Source organism: Lonchura striata, unplaced genomic scaffold (assembly GCF_046129695.1).
Source record: "Lonchura striata isolate bLonStr1 unplaced genomic scaffold, bLonStr1.mat Scaffold_145, whole genome shotgun sequence".
NCBI classification, from domain to species: Eukaryota; Metazoa; Chordata; class Aves; order Passeriformes; family Estrildidae; genus Lonchura; species Lonchura striata.
The window spans coordinates 172427-187069 of NW_027461096.1; the positions used below are offsets into that span (position 1 = coordinate 172427).

The following is a 14643-nucleotide window of genomic DNA, read 5'->3' on the forward strand; positions in this document are numbered from 1 at the left end:
GATCGCAAAGGAAAAAAGGAAACTCTGGCCGGCAGGGCTCTCTCTGCGTGGGTTAGGGCAGGGCCCTGCGGGGAGCAGGGCGCTCCAGCACGGACAGCCCGGATCCAGAGCAGCTCCAGGGCTGAGCAGCGGGCTGGGGACAGCTGGGGACAGCCGTGAGCAGAGCCCGTCAGCCTCCCTCCGGGGCTGGGACTGCCTCGAGCACACAGCTCCTGCCAGGTGTGGCACCTTCAGACTCCTCGCCACAAACGAGTTCTGATCTCGCTCTCGGGGTGACCTGCACCTCCTCCCCAGAAACCGCAGGAATTAGAATTTCGGGCCGCTTTTACAAACTTTACGTCAGCTTTGCAAATGCAAATCCCAGCGGGTCCCTGCTTCCCAGAGCGCCGGTCCTCAGCCATCTCCACTTCCCTGGAAAACTGCTCCAGCTCCAGGCTGTACCAAGGTGAGCACAAGTCTGGAGAGGTCAGAACCCTCACCTGGACCGCTGCACTCGGAGCGAGATCCAGCTACAAATGGAATTCCAGAAACGGCCTCCAAAATGTTCCATAATCACACCTTTAAAATGGCTCCACAGGGCAACAGCTCCCGTGCCAGAGCGGCACCTGCACGAGGCCTTGTGCCAGCCCTGGCGCCCTGAAAAACACAAGAAACCAACATCACACAGGCCTTGTTTGCAGAATTCCTGATCCAAGCCCTCACCTGTCCTGCCCAGCACCGAGGGAAATCTGACACGGTATTCATAGGTAACCTTTGCTGAGAGCGGCCATCACCCCGGTCCTCCAGCCTGGGCAAGGTTTTGCAGCGAATGGACCCAACTTCTAACCCTGGACCTAAATTTCTGTCAGCTTTTGTTAGAAAGATACTGGAGAGTAAATCCTACAACAGATTTAAAACGTTGCGCAAGGAATAACCGGCCCAGACAAAACCAAACCACCCCCATCTCTGCTCCACCCCATTTCTCCCAATTTTGGGAGAAATACTGATAGAGTTTGTAAAGACTCCCCTTCCCTGCTGCACCGTCCTTCACTGCACGTCCCTGTTGAGAGAGAAATGGAACTGGAAACAAGTTTTAAAGGATGAGTTTGTAAATAAGACTAGATACTTTAGAGAAATAGAACTATGAAAGATGCACTCTAATAAGATTCATGAGGGGTAATTTCAGATGATTGGTTTTAAGGCATAGTGTAGCAAAAGCTAATAGGCCAAGAAACGCTTATAATGTATTGTAATTAGGAAATAGTTGGCTTCTGATTGCGGTGGCATGAATTATAACATCTGTATTGTCTCACCCTTCACGTGAGACTGAAAATGAAATAAAAGTTTTTAAAAACACTTCTCAGTTGCCTTATTTCTGGGTCAGAAAAGGGCATAATCTGATAAACTGGTGCGTTGTGTGAGGAAGATTTATCTCTCTCAATGTCCTATTCCATGGCATTTCTAAGTCAGCGTTTCTTATCTCAAATTTTCCATTCAGATACATACTATGTAAACCTCCTGTCAAACTCTGACAATTTTCTGCAAGTCCATTTCCCACAGCAGAACTGCTCCCTGCCCAGCACAGGAGCTGCGAGTGCTGTTGCAGGGCACAATGCCTGAAGGAACACCGGAGCTGTGACATTAAAACCAGCAAAAGCAATTACTAAGTAAAAGAGATCCTCACCTGCTCCAAGAACTGAACCTCTGTGGCTCATCCTCACGGGGTGAACCTGCTCCAGGGAGGACTCTCCACGCAGCCCCCGAGACCTGGGGTCAGACGCTGCCCTACCAGCAGAAGAACAAGGGGTTAGTGAAGCTTTTTGGACACATTCTGGCCTCAGAGTGGTCTGACAAAACATCCGTCAACGTGGATCTTTAATAAAGGCAGCTGGTACCTATGCTTGCAACAGACTTTCGTGTGTTATTTCCTCGGTCTCTGTTCTAATACATTTTGATATTAAAAGTGTTTAAACAAGATTTAACCTGAGCTCTGCACCCTGCCGTGCTCCAAGCCCTGAGGAAGAGCTGGACATCCTCACACTCGCCCAAGCTGAGGCAGCTCTCACGTAGGGACAGAGCTGCTGCAGCATTTAACAACACTTAGAAATCACCCCTGCCTTGAGGGCGTCCAGAGCTGGGAGAAAGCCCTTCCCACCACCCTCTTGGATTTCCCTCCCTGCCCCTGGCTTTGCTTCCAGCTTGGGAAGGTTTGTCCTGGGGCCATTTCAGCAGCACGAAGGGCTTTTCCAACCTCAGGGGTTCCACGGGAGCCCAGTGACTGACCCAGCTGCGCACCCAGGCACACGGATCGATTATCCTGCCGTGAGCCAGAGCACTCCAGGGCATCCTTGGAACAGCTGCGGAGAGCGGGAAAAAGACACAGCTGCAGCACCGATCCCGCTCCCTGCTTTCCCAGAGGGGCAGGAACACCATTTCCTCCCGAGCCTGAGAGCTCCCAGGGAAATCCCTGTTAGGGTGGCACTGAAGGTGCCACATTTCTGGCACCCTTGCCCTAGAACCACGGCCCAGCAGGTTTCTGTGGGAGCGGGGATTGTTGCTGCAGCTCAGAAGCTGCACATCCCTAAAGCATTTCCTTAGGGACACGAAGCTCCCCGCGCGCATGTTGTAGTCCAGTTTGTAATTTCAGCGTCTTTCAAGAGAGTTTAAATCGCAATGAGGCGACTCGGTGCCAGCACAGCATTAGCTACGGGACATCGGGAGACTCACCAGACGACATTCTCGGCAGAGCCTCCATTCTCAGCGCTCCAGCTGCAGCGTTCGCATCTCTCACGGACTCCGAGCTCCGTTTCCAGGGCTCCCATCGGGAAACCGGCGGCCGCTCCCAGATGCAAATGCCCAGGGCACCGCCGATCCCAGCCCCTGCTCCCTCTCCCCCCCGGACCCCCCTTCCTCCAGCCTTTACCCCTTTTAGAGCCACGGCCCCGCCCAGGACACAAACGGAGGCTCCCAGGTGCCTCCTGAGACCCAAATCATTCCAGGGGCATCAGGAAATCAAGAGAAATAAACTTTGTAGCCATGATTTCATGTGTTTTGACTCTTCACATGGATAGTCTTAAGCCGTACTTTGTCATCATTTGGTCAGCTCATGAGGTTTTTTAGTTTTTAAAATTGTGTTTTCTCGAGGCAGAGAAACTGCAACTATCTATCTTTGAGTAGAGGAGCACATACAAAATGTCAGGGTGAAAGATTACTCATACCAGTGTGAAAAAAAACGCTAATCGCTTGGTTTTTAAAATTTTAAAAGTTTAATAATAATAAAATGGCTATAAAAATAATAATATCATTAGAGTACTAAAGCTTAGAGTTAGGACAATTACAAGACAATAAAAAAAGTAAAGAATTACGGACGTCCGGATGTTCTCGGACATTAAGCTACGAAAAGCATGACTTGTGAATAAAGGAATCACCCTTAAACTAATATACTTGTTGCATATTTATATATCCTTTATGGTTATGAATGCATTCTATTTTAAACAAGAAACTCTGTTTGTTGTATGTTAATTGTTTCCTTTAATCCCTTGGTGTCTTCGAGTAAGGCCTGAAGAAATTAGCTTCTTCTGATAAGAAGCCATAAATTCCTCTCCTTTGGAAGATTTAGGTGTTCTTTGAAGTAAGTATCTCATTCCTAAAAAAAAAACTTCCCCACCTACATAGTCTCTATTTTAACATTATGTTAGAACCTAAAACTGTATTTAACACACTACTTAAGCAAATGAACACAGCATAACTTTCTAACATTACACTTATAATATTCATTATAGCCTTTGAGAAAAGCCAATCATAAAATATGCATTTTTCACACCAGCAAGGACAAGGAGGTATTGAAGGAGACTGTTGAAGGAGAGGTAAAGTCTTAAATGCTAAAACTGAAGACAGAGCATCACTAAGTCAAATAAAAGATTTGTCTATTTGCTTTTAAACTGATACAAAGCAAGACAAAGTAAATTATTATAACTACTTCAAATCTAGTTGAAAATGTGCTGAGGTGTGCATTAAGACAAAGGTGGAAGTTTACAAGTTACAAATGCTTAAGACACTTCTTGCTAGGGATAGATAGCATTGCATCCATTCCTGAAAGATTTGCATCTCAAAAAGATATGGCATATGAATTCTTAAATTAGACCAACAATGACATGCACCCAAAAAAGAAAAACATTCTCTCTTCTCCCTTTCTTTTCTGCTTTCTTGTCATAGAGTGTGACTAAGGAGAAACGAAAAGAATCCATGAGTGACAGAGCTGATTCCAATCAATCCTCCCCGATGGAGTGATCAAAGGCCAACTGTAGTGGACCAAACAGGGCTTTCCCCTTGGAAGTGTATTCCATCCCGTCGAGATCAGCACAAACACAAGGGATGAAACCGACTTCCCACGGCTGCCATCCAAGCTATGACACTGTAACTCAGTACCACCTGCACATTTTTTTGCTTGAATCCTTAAAGTAATGATTCTCTCCATCTCCATCCCTTAAAATCCAATTCTGTCAGCTTTTCAGTGTTCAAAAATGAACTAGTTAAGATAGCACTGAGGAAAGAAAGAACACAATAAGCATATTTTATTGTGTAAGTAAGTAGATTTGAGATGGAATTACTAAAAGGTAAGCATACATGGACCCCCCCCACACACACACAGTTGTCTTTTTGCAGTTGCACTTAAGGATTGTACTTCAAATATGGTTACACAGATATCTTCCCCCCCTCCACATTGACTGCCTCTTAATATTAGAACCGAATCTGCCACAAAATTACATGAAATAAAACAGTGAGAAACATACTTGAGAATGACTGTTGTTTACAAAACAGGTAATTTATAGTATACAATTACTGATAAGGTAGAACAAGAGTTCAAAAACTGGACTGCTTTACAAAGCACTTCTTCAAACATCAATTTTGGATTATTGCTGGAAGGTACTAAATGGTCTGTTATAGACTAATTTACAGACATTCATAGAATAGTGAAAAACGCATGCTTTAGAAACCTGGGACATTTCATGCCTTTGTGCTAGCAGAACATGAAGTGATTGGCATTTTTCAATGTAGGTTAGCAGCATTTAGAGTTTTTATTCTGGTGTACTAACTGATTCTACGTATTTTTTCTCTTTTTTTTCAGGTGATTTTTCATCTTCAGGTTTAGTCCATGGAGGGCTGTGAAACTTCTGTAAAGGTAAAAACATGGTGTATAGAATACATATATACATAAACAGAAATAAAAAAGTCTGTTAAAATTCCATGGCAATGGAATTGTCCCTAGAAAAGGGTCCTGATCTCTAAGAAAGCATCATTAACAACCTTCACAGTGCAAAACCATACAAGTCTGATGCTACATACAGCTTCATATCACTGCATATTTTATGTATATATGTATGAAAACAACCACATAGGTATTTAATATTTAATTATTTTGGATAACTCTCCTTACTCCTGCTTCCAGGGCTATACACATCACACTGTCAAATTAAGTAATTTGACTACTAATTCATTTGACTACCAGCTTTCCAAATATTTCATAGTTTGCAAGTTGTTACCAGCCAGAAATCATTTTGAACAGGTCAATTGCAATCAGACACAGACAAAGTCTGAATTAAGTAGTCTTCTCTTTTGAGACAGAACTTGGTGAAGAATGTGTAAGTATACTTTAAGTAACTGAATCTCATGAGACTTTTTAGTAAAACCCCACAAATTACTCTGGAAGAGAATACCTGAAAGCTTGTCTCTGTTTCTGCTGCTTCCAAACGAGATGTTGAATCATTACGATTCCCCAGACATGTCTTGGCAACCTGTCAATAGAAATGTCAGAGATAACTACTTCATATTTTTTCCAAAAATATTCCGTTTAAAAAAAAAAAAAAAAAAAAAAAAAAACCCAAAAAAAAAACCACCAAAAAAAAACCAAAATACCAAAAAAACCCCAACAACAACAGCAAAAAACCAACCCAATTTGGGTCTTCTTTTAAGCCTACTTAATGAAATGGAACTAAGTTTTCATAGCTAAACTTATCCCAGACTCCCATCATCCCTGTAACAGTCTTCAACAATACAGTCTTGTGACAGCGAGTTTAACAACTTCATACTTACCCAGCTTTTTTTCTTCGTGTTTAAATCTCATCACCAATAGTGAAGTTTACTTCTACAGGTGGTCCTAGGGAACAGAAAATTAATTACAAGTGCCTTTTATGGGTGAGGAAATAGTAACAAACAGTAGAAAATCAGCATTAGTTAGAACTTCTCTATTACTATTCTCTTGGCTATACTCTGGATCTCTTAGGTATAATAATCCCTGAATAGGAATATAAAGTCACTGAATGGAGAAGTCAGGTGACTCTCAAGGCAGAAAATCTTGCTGCATTACTTCCTGTCATTTTATTCAAGAAATAATGTCATATTCTTTGCCAATATGTTTTTTAATATCTGGGAAAGCAGAGTTGCACAGCATAAATAAAATTAATTACAAAGTGGATTTTTGAACTAAGGAGATCTTCAGGTATGAAACCAGAGATTTGCTCAACACTGGAAATTCTACTGTATTTAAATCCAAGTCCCTTCAGGAGTAGGATTAAGGATGCAATAAGAAAAGGAACTGAAAGATTAAATGCAGTCAAATATTCATAATACTTGGTCATTGCTCTAAAATGAGTTCACATTGGAATTTCTCTACTTGTTTTGCTATTAAAAGTGACACATTTAAATGGAGTGAAAACTACAAGGTTTTTTTAAAGTTTTGAGTCAGCAAGACTCTTTCCAGTGTAACAGTGGGAGGGGTTTAGTCATGTTTAAGCTACTGAAGGCAGCCTCTGAGATGATGCAGATGGATTTGATGTGGGGAACTCTTTCTCATATTTTCCCACTCTAGACAGTAGAAATAAAAATTGGATTCATGTAGGGAATAATCAAGGCAGTATTGATTAAAATAAAGTCTATTGATAAAGCACCTACTCCTTTTATGACAAAAAATCAAACATCAAACAAACACGTGGTTTATGTCTTAGATAAAGACTAAAAAGTCAGATGACAGGGTAGCAATTTTTCGTAGTCTTGAAATACTTCAAAACCTTATACGTGTGGTCCTGTCAAAACTTCCATTTAAATTATTTACTCTTAATCTAGATTTAAAAAAAAATATTCCAAGCTGAATTATCCTCAGAAAAAATGAAGATTTAGGTGACTTCTAGGTGTGTGGCTTGAGCACAAAAGATACTCTAGGTCCAACAATCAATAGTATTGCAAAATGTGTAATAAAGAGGATAGAAATAATGCTAATTAAATATGATAATTTACATAGCCAGAATTTTCTCTGACTGTACCTACTAGAACATGAAATCAGGTGACCTATTTCACCAACATCATTTATAGGAGATAGGAAGCAAAAACTATTAATTGCATTAGTAAAGCTAAAGGTCAACTTCTTAAGACATATGCAAAGGAAAAAGAAAAAAACAACCCCGGTCTGCTTTAGAGAAAATAAAAGTGAACAATAAAACAATGCTGTATGAGTGAGTAGTCTTGCAGTGTCTTCATAGGCCAGACAACAAAGGCTATCTTGATAGGAAAAGAGCAATAAAGATTAAGTCTGTACTATTTCACATTTGTTCACTCAGAGATCTTCTCCTTTTAGTAGCACACCATATGGATCACTGTTGGAGAAAGACAGGGACTTTTTCCTAAGGATGTCTTTATGATGTTAAAGCATAACATATTCATTATTGACTCCTTATCACTGTGAAACATTGTATATCATTACCAAATAAATTACAGCTTGAAAACAACAACAGTTCAATAGCCAGGACTGTAACCAGCTCCTGTGGACGAGGTGCAAACACACACACACAGAGAGGGCTGGGTTTAACAGAACACAAACTGAATCCCACACACATATGACCTCAGGCATATATATATATAAATACATACATATACATACACCCCCACCTGTGTGTATTTATGTGTTTTTATATGTCTATATCTACATGCATATATAAACACATAAATATGCAAACACGCATAACACATATATCTTTGTGTCCCTCAGCTAAAGATCAGTGACAGAATATAAACTCAATGAACTAGAATACCTTCCACACCCTTAGGTGACAAAGGAAGCAAAATATTAAACTTCGGCTATTGTTGTTAGTTCCCTCTATGCCAAATAGTGGATTGTTTTGTATGTTTGTCCGTCAGATTTCCTCCCATGAGAGGTACAATCATTACCAATGGACAGAATGAGAGCTCGACATGGCAGAAACTATCAAAAAGCAAAAACTATTTGCTGTGTTGCTTTCCTCAGCTTAGCATGCAGCCCAATTAACAAATTATCTGTGTGTGAAATTATGGCTATAAAATCTGCATATTGATTGGTCACGTACACCAAATTTGGGAAGTTATGGTATTCAATTGTCCTAGTAAACAGCACTGCAAAGCTGGAGAGCTTCACAGCTGGATGTATAAATGACAAAGGTGGATAAACAAAGGGTGCATCTTTATTACTGTGAGAACCCCGGCCTTGCTCTGGGGTCTCATGTGGTGGTGAAATTCCTCCTCCCACCCGTGCTTCCAAAGAAAAACTCCGCAGGCTTTAGCTGTTCGGTCTCAAGGCAGTTTATCGCTAGTTATCTAACAGATTATGTTCTTGGACTGCGGCTGTTTGATCAGCGGCCTGGGTAGAGGCACACACAGCCCCTGACATCCTCTCGATCTGCTGCCTTCTTCGTCTCCCTCTCCGCCCAGGGCTGCTGCTATCTTTTATAAGATATATTACGTATAACACGTTTATAATTATTCCCCAATACCTACTACCTACGTTGCCAAGTGTTTTTCTACTCTAAACCAATCTGTGAGTGCCAACATCACCAAGAACATGGAGGTAAGGAAAAAGAAGGAGGAAGAACAGGATCAGCCCACTTTCCTCCATCTTAGAACTTCTGACCCCCATGTACATGCGTTAAAACCCCCCTGTACAATACTAAAAAAATTTCCCCTCTACTTTGTAACTACTTTTACTATACTATCTAACCTTTTGTGATTGCTTGTTCCACCTCCAAAGTTGGCAATTCATTCCATGGCTCAAACTCAAAATCACAGCTGTTTTTCAGCTGTCTGCCAGGGTCTAGAATGCCTCTGACCAAGGCCTGGAACCTCTAAAAATGTCTGAGAGACATTTTGAGTTCCCACATATTAGAAAAATTTTAACACGCCAGTCAGAACTCAGCATGTCCAGTGGCTATTGAATCATGCAACTTTACCTGCGAACAGCTGAACCATGTAAATATAAGTATTTTCTACGGCATCAACTCAGCAAATCAGAACTGGCTTTATGGTCAAAAAAACCATAACAATTTAAGGTCAAATAATCAATTCACAAGTGAACAGGAAATCAAGTTTAAATAAGTGGTATTATAACAGTTTTTGCAGTTAGAAAATCATTCTGCTGCTCCTAAAGAGCATCATCCAGATTTAGTTGACCAGACATTGGAGTTTCAGTGTTCCTGTGCATCACTGCTCCTCTTGGCTTCATAGGGCACAAAAAGCAGATAGGGAGGTTGTTTGTAAAGCACGATGGGGGAGAAAGTACTGGGTTAATTCTGAAGAAAAGAAACCAGATACAGGAGAAAAGAATGGTGCGGTTAGATCAACTGACAAACTAGTTATCTTAGTTGTCAGGTTAGGTTCACAGTTTACTCAAAGACACGTCTTATCAGATTTGCTCATGAATTTGTTACAGATCTGTACTGGGAGCTGCTTTAATCACTGTTTAGAAGAAAGATACAGAACAAGAAGTATGTGAAATGTGCATATACCTTCTCAGAAGACACCTCTGCAGTTTTTCATACGCTTTTCCTGTTTTAGATCAGTGTGCTAAGGGGATGGTTAAACTCAGATGATGTAACTTCTTATGACCTTCCTCTTCCTAGTCCTCATTTACAGAATCAAATTTCCTTTAAGGATTTTATTGGCTTGAAATTTCGTTATAAAAATGGTTATTTTTTTCTCTTATTACACCCTTTGGAAAACAATTGGAGAGTGCAATTTGATCAAAGCTCTGAAACAGATTTAAGAAAATAAAGCAAAATGCTGTAGTTGCTTAGAAACGTATACAATTTTGGCTCCAATACAGAATACCCTTTGTCGTTGAATGATTAATGAACATGGAGTGTTTTTTTATTGCAGGAAATTAAGGCAGTAAATAAAAAGCACTACCACTTCTATTTATCAGAGAAGATTCTGTAAGGACAAAGCAAAAAATCTAATAAGAGAACAAAGAATAATTTTATAAGTTCTTTGATGTTGTAGCAATACCAAGCAGGTAGTTAAAAATGAGATGTTATATGCATAAGAATTCTCTGACACGAAAAGGCAATTAAGTAAATTATGGTGTAAAAGCCATAATCCCAAAAGCTTTTGGGAAGACAGAAAAGGGAAGGAATACAGGGGGAAAAGCTCTGCAGAACTCTGGTTCTGCACAGAGACTTTCAGGAGTCAGACATAAGAAAGCATCTCCGGATAAGGCTAAGAAAAAGTAGTACTGACAAGATGCCTCTAATAAAGTACAAATAATAAAAAGAATGGAAACTTTTACAATACCAAAGGTAATTTGGAGGGGGGGTTTTGATGAATTTCAGATGCTGTATCACAGGATATTCTACCTACTTCTGGCTATTGCTGGTCCTATGCCAAATTTCATTACAGATAAATATCAGCAGCGTCTAATTTCCAGATTTGCTACTCTGTATCCCATTTGCCAATAACTTTTCATTTTTTGTATTTCAGTATTTGTTCTAATGTAAATGACACTAATTACTCTGAACAGGCATAAGCCCCATAAATACAAAATTGCAGAAAGATCACAAATTTAAGATAGAGATGCTTAGCCATACAGACTTAAAAATACCAGTTGGAACCAGCAACTAACCATTTTGCTTTATTTTTTGCCTCAGTATCTATAAGGTTGCATGTTCTTCTCTAGTTAGTCTTCACTACCTTAATTCTTTCTAAATAGAAATCACATTTTATTTATCAGAGACACAATAAGAGGACCTTTGTGAAGTTCTGAGAAAGGATTACTGAAATAATAGGTTTCTAAGCAATGCAGTTTCTAGTACATCTTCACAAATATTACTTTGAAATGCTGCATTACAACCTTAACCAGCCAGCCTTAATCTTCCTTCATTTGAATGCAAGAAGCTGTAAAAACTTCAGAAAAAATGACACAGTCAAGTAATGAAAAAAACAATTAAAACTCTTCCTAAGTGTTGCATTTTCTCCAAGTGATAGTGTTCACAGGTACAAATGGCAGTTTTGACTTACCAAAGAATTAGGATCCTTTGGGTATAAATTCCTTCCGGTACTTTCAGAACTTAAAGTGGTATTTCTAATGCCACTATATGTAGGCTAATTGTAGAAAGAAGATTTTTATTTCAGTTCTCAAAGCTAATAATTTGAATTCCTTGTGCCTTTCGTCTCTCTAGGTTAATGTGAGATGATGATGATGATGATGAAGAAAAGGTTGCTAACCAATGTCATCACCTGCACTATTTTTATGGCCTGTTAAGATGGACAGGGTGTCTGTCTGCTGATGGACTAAACAGTTAAAAATACAAGCTGTTAGAAGGACAAAAAACAACCACCTAAATAAGTAAACCACCATCTCAATAACTAAAACCTTGATTTTATGGAAAGGTGAATCTTTTAGGTGTCTTTGATTGCAATACTTGATGCAGAAATTAAATACTGGTTTGACTTTTGAAATATATTACCAGTTATTTTCTTTCCCTTTCTCTTTTAATGTATTCACTTCTGTATAAAAGAGCTGTTTAAAATGTTTGATACAAGTATTTAGCCTAAGAGGAAGAAAAAGAGGAGAGAGTGAGGAGGAGAGCGTAAGAGGAAGAAAAAGAGGAGAGAGTGAGGAGGAGAGCGTAAGAGGAAGAGTAAGAGGAGAGAGGGAGGAGGAGAGCGTAAGAGGAAGAAAAAGAGGAGAGAGTGAGAAGAAAGAGGAGAGAGTGAGAAGAAAGAGGAGAGAGTGAGAAGAAAGAGGAGAGAGTGAGAAGAAAAACTGAGAAGAAAAGGAAGAGGAGAGAGTGAGAAGAAGAAAGACTGAGAAGAAAAGGAAGAGGAGAGAGTGAGAAGAAGAAAGACTGAGAAGAAAAGGAAGAGGAGAGAGTGAGAAGAAGAAAGACTGAGAAGAAAAGGAAGAGGAGAGAGTAAGAAGAAAACAAAGCAAGAAAAATAAGAGTCAGAGATAAAAAGAAAAACCAAAAAAGTCAGATTAGAAAGAGAAAGGCAGAGAAAGAGGAAAGAAAGGTGGGGTAAAGAGAAAAAGAGTGAAAGACAATCAGAAAAGGAAGCACTTGAAATGAAAGAGAAAAGCAAATAGACAAGAAAAAGAAGAAATAGAGCTGAAAACCTACAGGAAAACAAATGGAGAGACTGAACACAAGGTAGGGTTCAAGAGAGAAAGAAATAGAGAGTTAGACAAAAAAGTTAAAGTTGGACAGAAAAGTAAAAAGGGTTAGAGACAAAGACAATGATAGCAAGTGTTAGAAAGACAAAGGCTGACAAAGAGAAAAAAAAGAAGAAAACATAGTGAAACCTAGATTGAAAGAGACAAAGAGACATGGGGAAATACATGTAGAGGAATGGAAGAAAATAGACAGGGTGAGAAGGAAATAGGGTTAGAGAAACATAGAGATGTCTTAGAAATGGAAACAAAGGAAAACACAGCCAGAGACAAAGAGTTACACATGGAAGGATAAAGTGAGGAATAGACTAAAGAGGAAAGTAAGAGGCAAAGGGAGAAAAAGGGTGAGAATGATACGACTCAACCACACCAAAGAAAGACAGGAGATGAATGGTGGGCAGGACAGAGGGTAAGAGGCATCATTATTAGGGCTGATTAATCTTTATTCCCTTAATTTAAACTTCAGCAATACACAGGGAAACAATGCATACAAATGCAAGTACAGAGACAAATACAACAAAGAATACATCATACCTAGGCACACAAGTACAAGTCCAATTTACATATAGCAAAATACATCAAAATACAGGAACAACTGCAAAGACAGAACAATATAATGTATTACAAGGAAAATACATATTGACACAATATAACCGTGTCTCCATTTCAGAAAAGTCCACAACACTTTTATTGTTATGACGCACCCGGAACAAAAACGGCGCAAAACGCTCCGCCGACGTGCACGCCCCCTTCGCGTTACGCACAAACTCACATTCACGGCAACTCGCTCCAGAGACTCCCAAAAAATCCTCCTGCCTGATGAAAACCCCCCCTGAAAGGCAAAGGCCATACACACAAGGTTGGAACTGCTCCACACACACACACACACACACAGCTGCAGACACAAGCACACACAAACTCTCACAGACAGACACAGACAGTCACACTCTCACACATTCTTCTGCTGACACGCTGGCTGCCACCCTTACGTGAAACGCTGCACTGAAGAATATGCTTAAACGCTTCTTCTGACCGCAGGACCTCCATGTCAAATGGTAGATTCCAGGAAATTCTGTAGGGACCCGGGGACCTACGAGACAAGGGGAGGCGGTCAGTGACTGACTATCTGAGAGCTAGGAGCTATACCAACTCTGGGCCCATCAGTGTTGTACCCCAAACCCCGTAGAGAACAGATGAACGGCAAAGCTTTATAACTGCTCTACCTGAGCGTGACTACGTGCCCGGGCAAGGCAGCTCCAATCACAATTGCCACAACAGAGGTGCATACAACATAAGCCATCGTAGGTACATACAGTATAAGCACAAACAACATAAGGCAACGTAGGTACATACAGTATAAGCACAAACAATATAAGACAACATAGGTAGGCGCAACATACACACATACAATAGAAGCCGACACAGGTAGGTGCAACATAAGTGCATACAATGTAAGCCGACAGAGATACAAGATACAAGAAAACCCGCCCCCAGGACTGGGACTCTCTGCCACTGATTGGAGTTGTCAGCATCTGAAAGGAAGTTAGGACTAGTGTCAAACGGCTGCAAGACAACTTAGCATCACCAAACATGTTATGTCAATCTCCCCATACAATCTAGAGCCCAACTACACCCTGCAAATGACAAATTTCAAGTCCCCAGGACTTGTGCTATTACAGGCTATGCAGCAGGGCAGAGCAGTTGTGGGACAAATACGTGCAGACACCCGTGACACAGGACAGGGAGAGAGAGCTTTTGAGGAGAAGAAAGGACCGAGAGACCCAAAGAACAGAGTGCACCAGAGACAAGTGACAGGACACACACCAGAACTGCTCTGCCCTGAGCACCTCAGCACTGTGATCAAAACAGACACTTTCCCTTTAGCTGGCCTAAGGGGACACTTCTTGCACATCCCTGCCCCCAAACCTGATCCTAAAGGCCCTCCCAGCACCCCGCTTTCACCCCCTTGCGGGCCTTAGCCCTCCACTTATCTCTCTGGCATCTGGGGATGAGAATCCACGTCGCCTGGCAATGGAGGCTGCCTCGCCTGCGGGGAATGTCCTATGGTCACTGGGCTGTGGTCCCGTGCTCAGCTACAATCGAGAACACCAAACATCACTGCATGATCTTAGCTGCACAATGGACAAAACCCAGCAATCCTGCTACTCACCGTTCTCCTGAGAACGCTCGGGCCGCAC

The 14643-nt window shown here is 40.9% G+C and overlaps 2 long non-coding RNA genes across 3 annotated transcripts in view; one reads left to right on the top strand and one right to left on the bottom strand.

Moving 5' to 3' along the window:
* The window catches only part of LOC144248465 (uncharacterized), a 43589-nt gene that overhangs the window by 15293 nt on the left and 13653 nt on the right, over positions 1-14643 (top strand). The window lies entirely within an intron of this gene.
* LOC144248469 (uncharacterized) lies at positions 3223-14018 on the bottom strand. 2 transcript variants are annotated; one of them, XR_013341751.1, is made up of 5 exons: positions 13435-14018; positions 6073-6136; positions 5697-5774; positions 4977-5153; positions 3223-4522 (listed from the first exon to the last, which is right to left on the bottom strand). It is a non-coding gene; the product is annotated as an uncharacterized LOC144248469 (long non-coding RNA). The 2 variants fall into 2 exon arrangements; XR_013341750.1 differs by having other exon boundaries at positions 3223-5153; positions 13435-14009.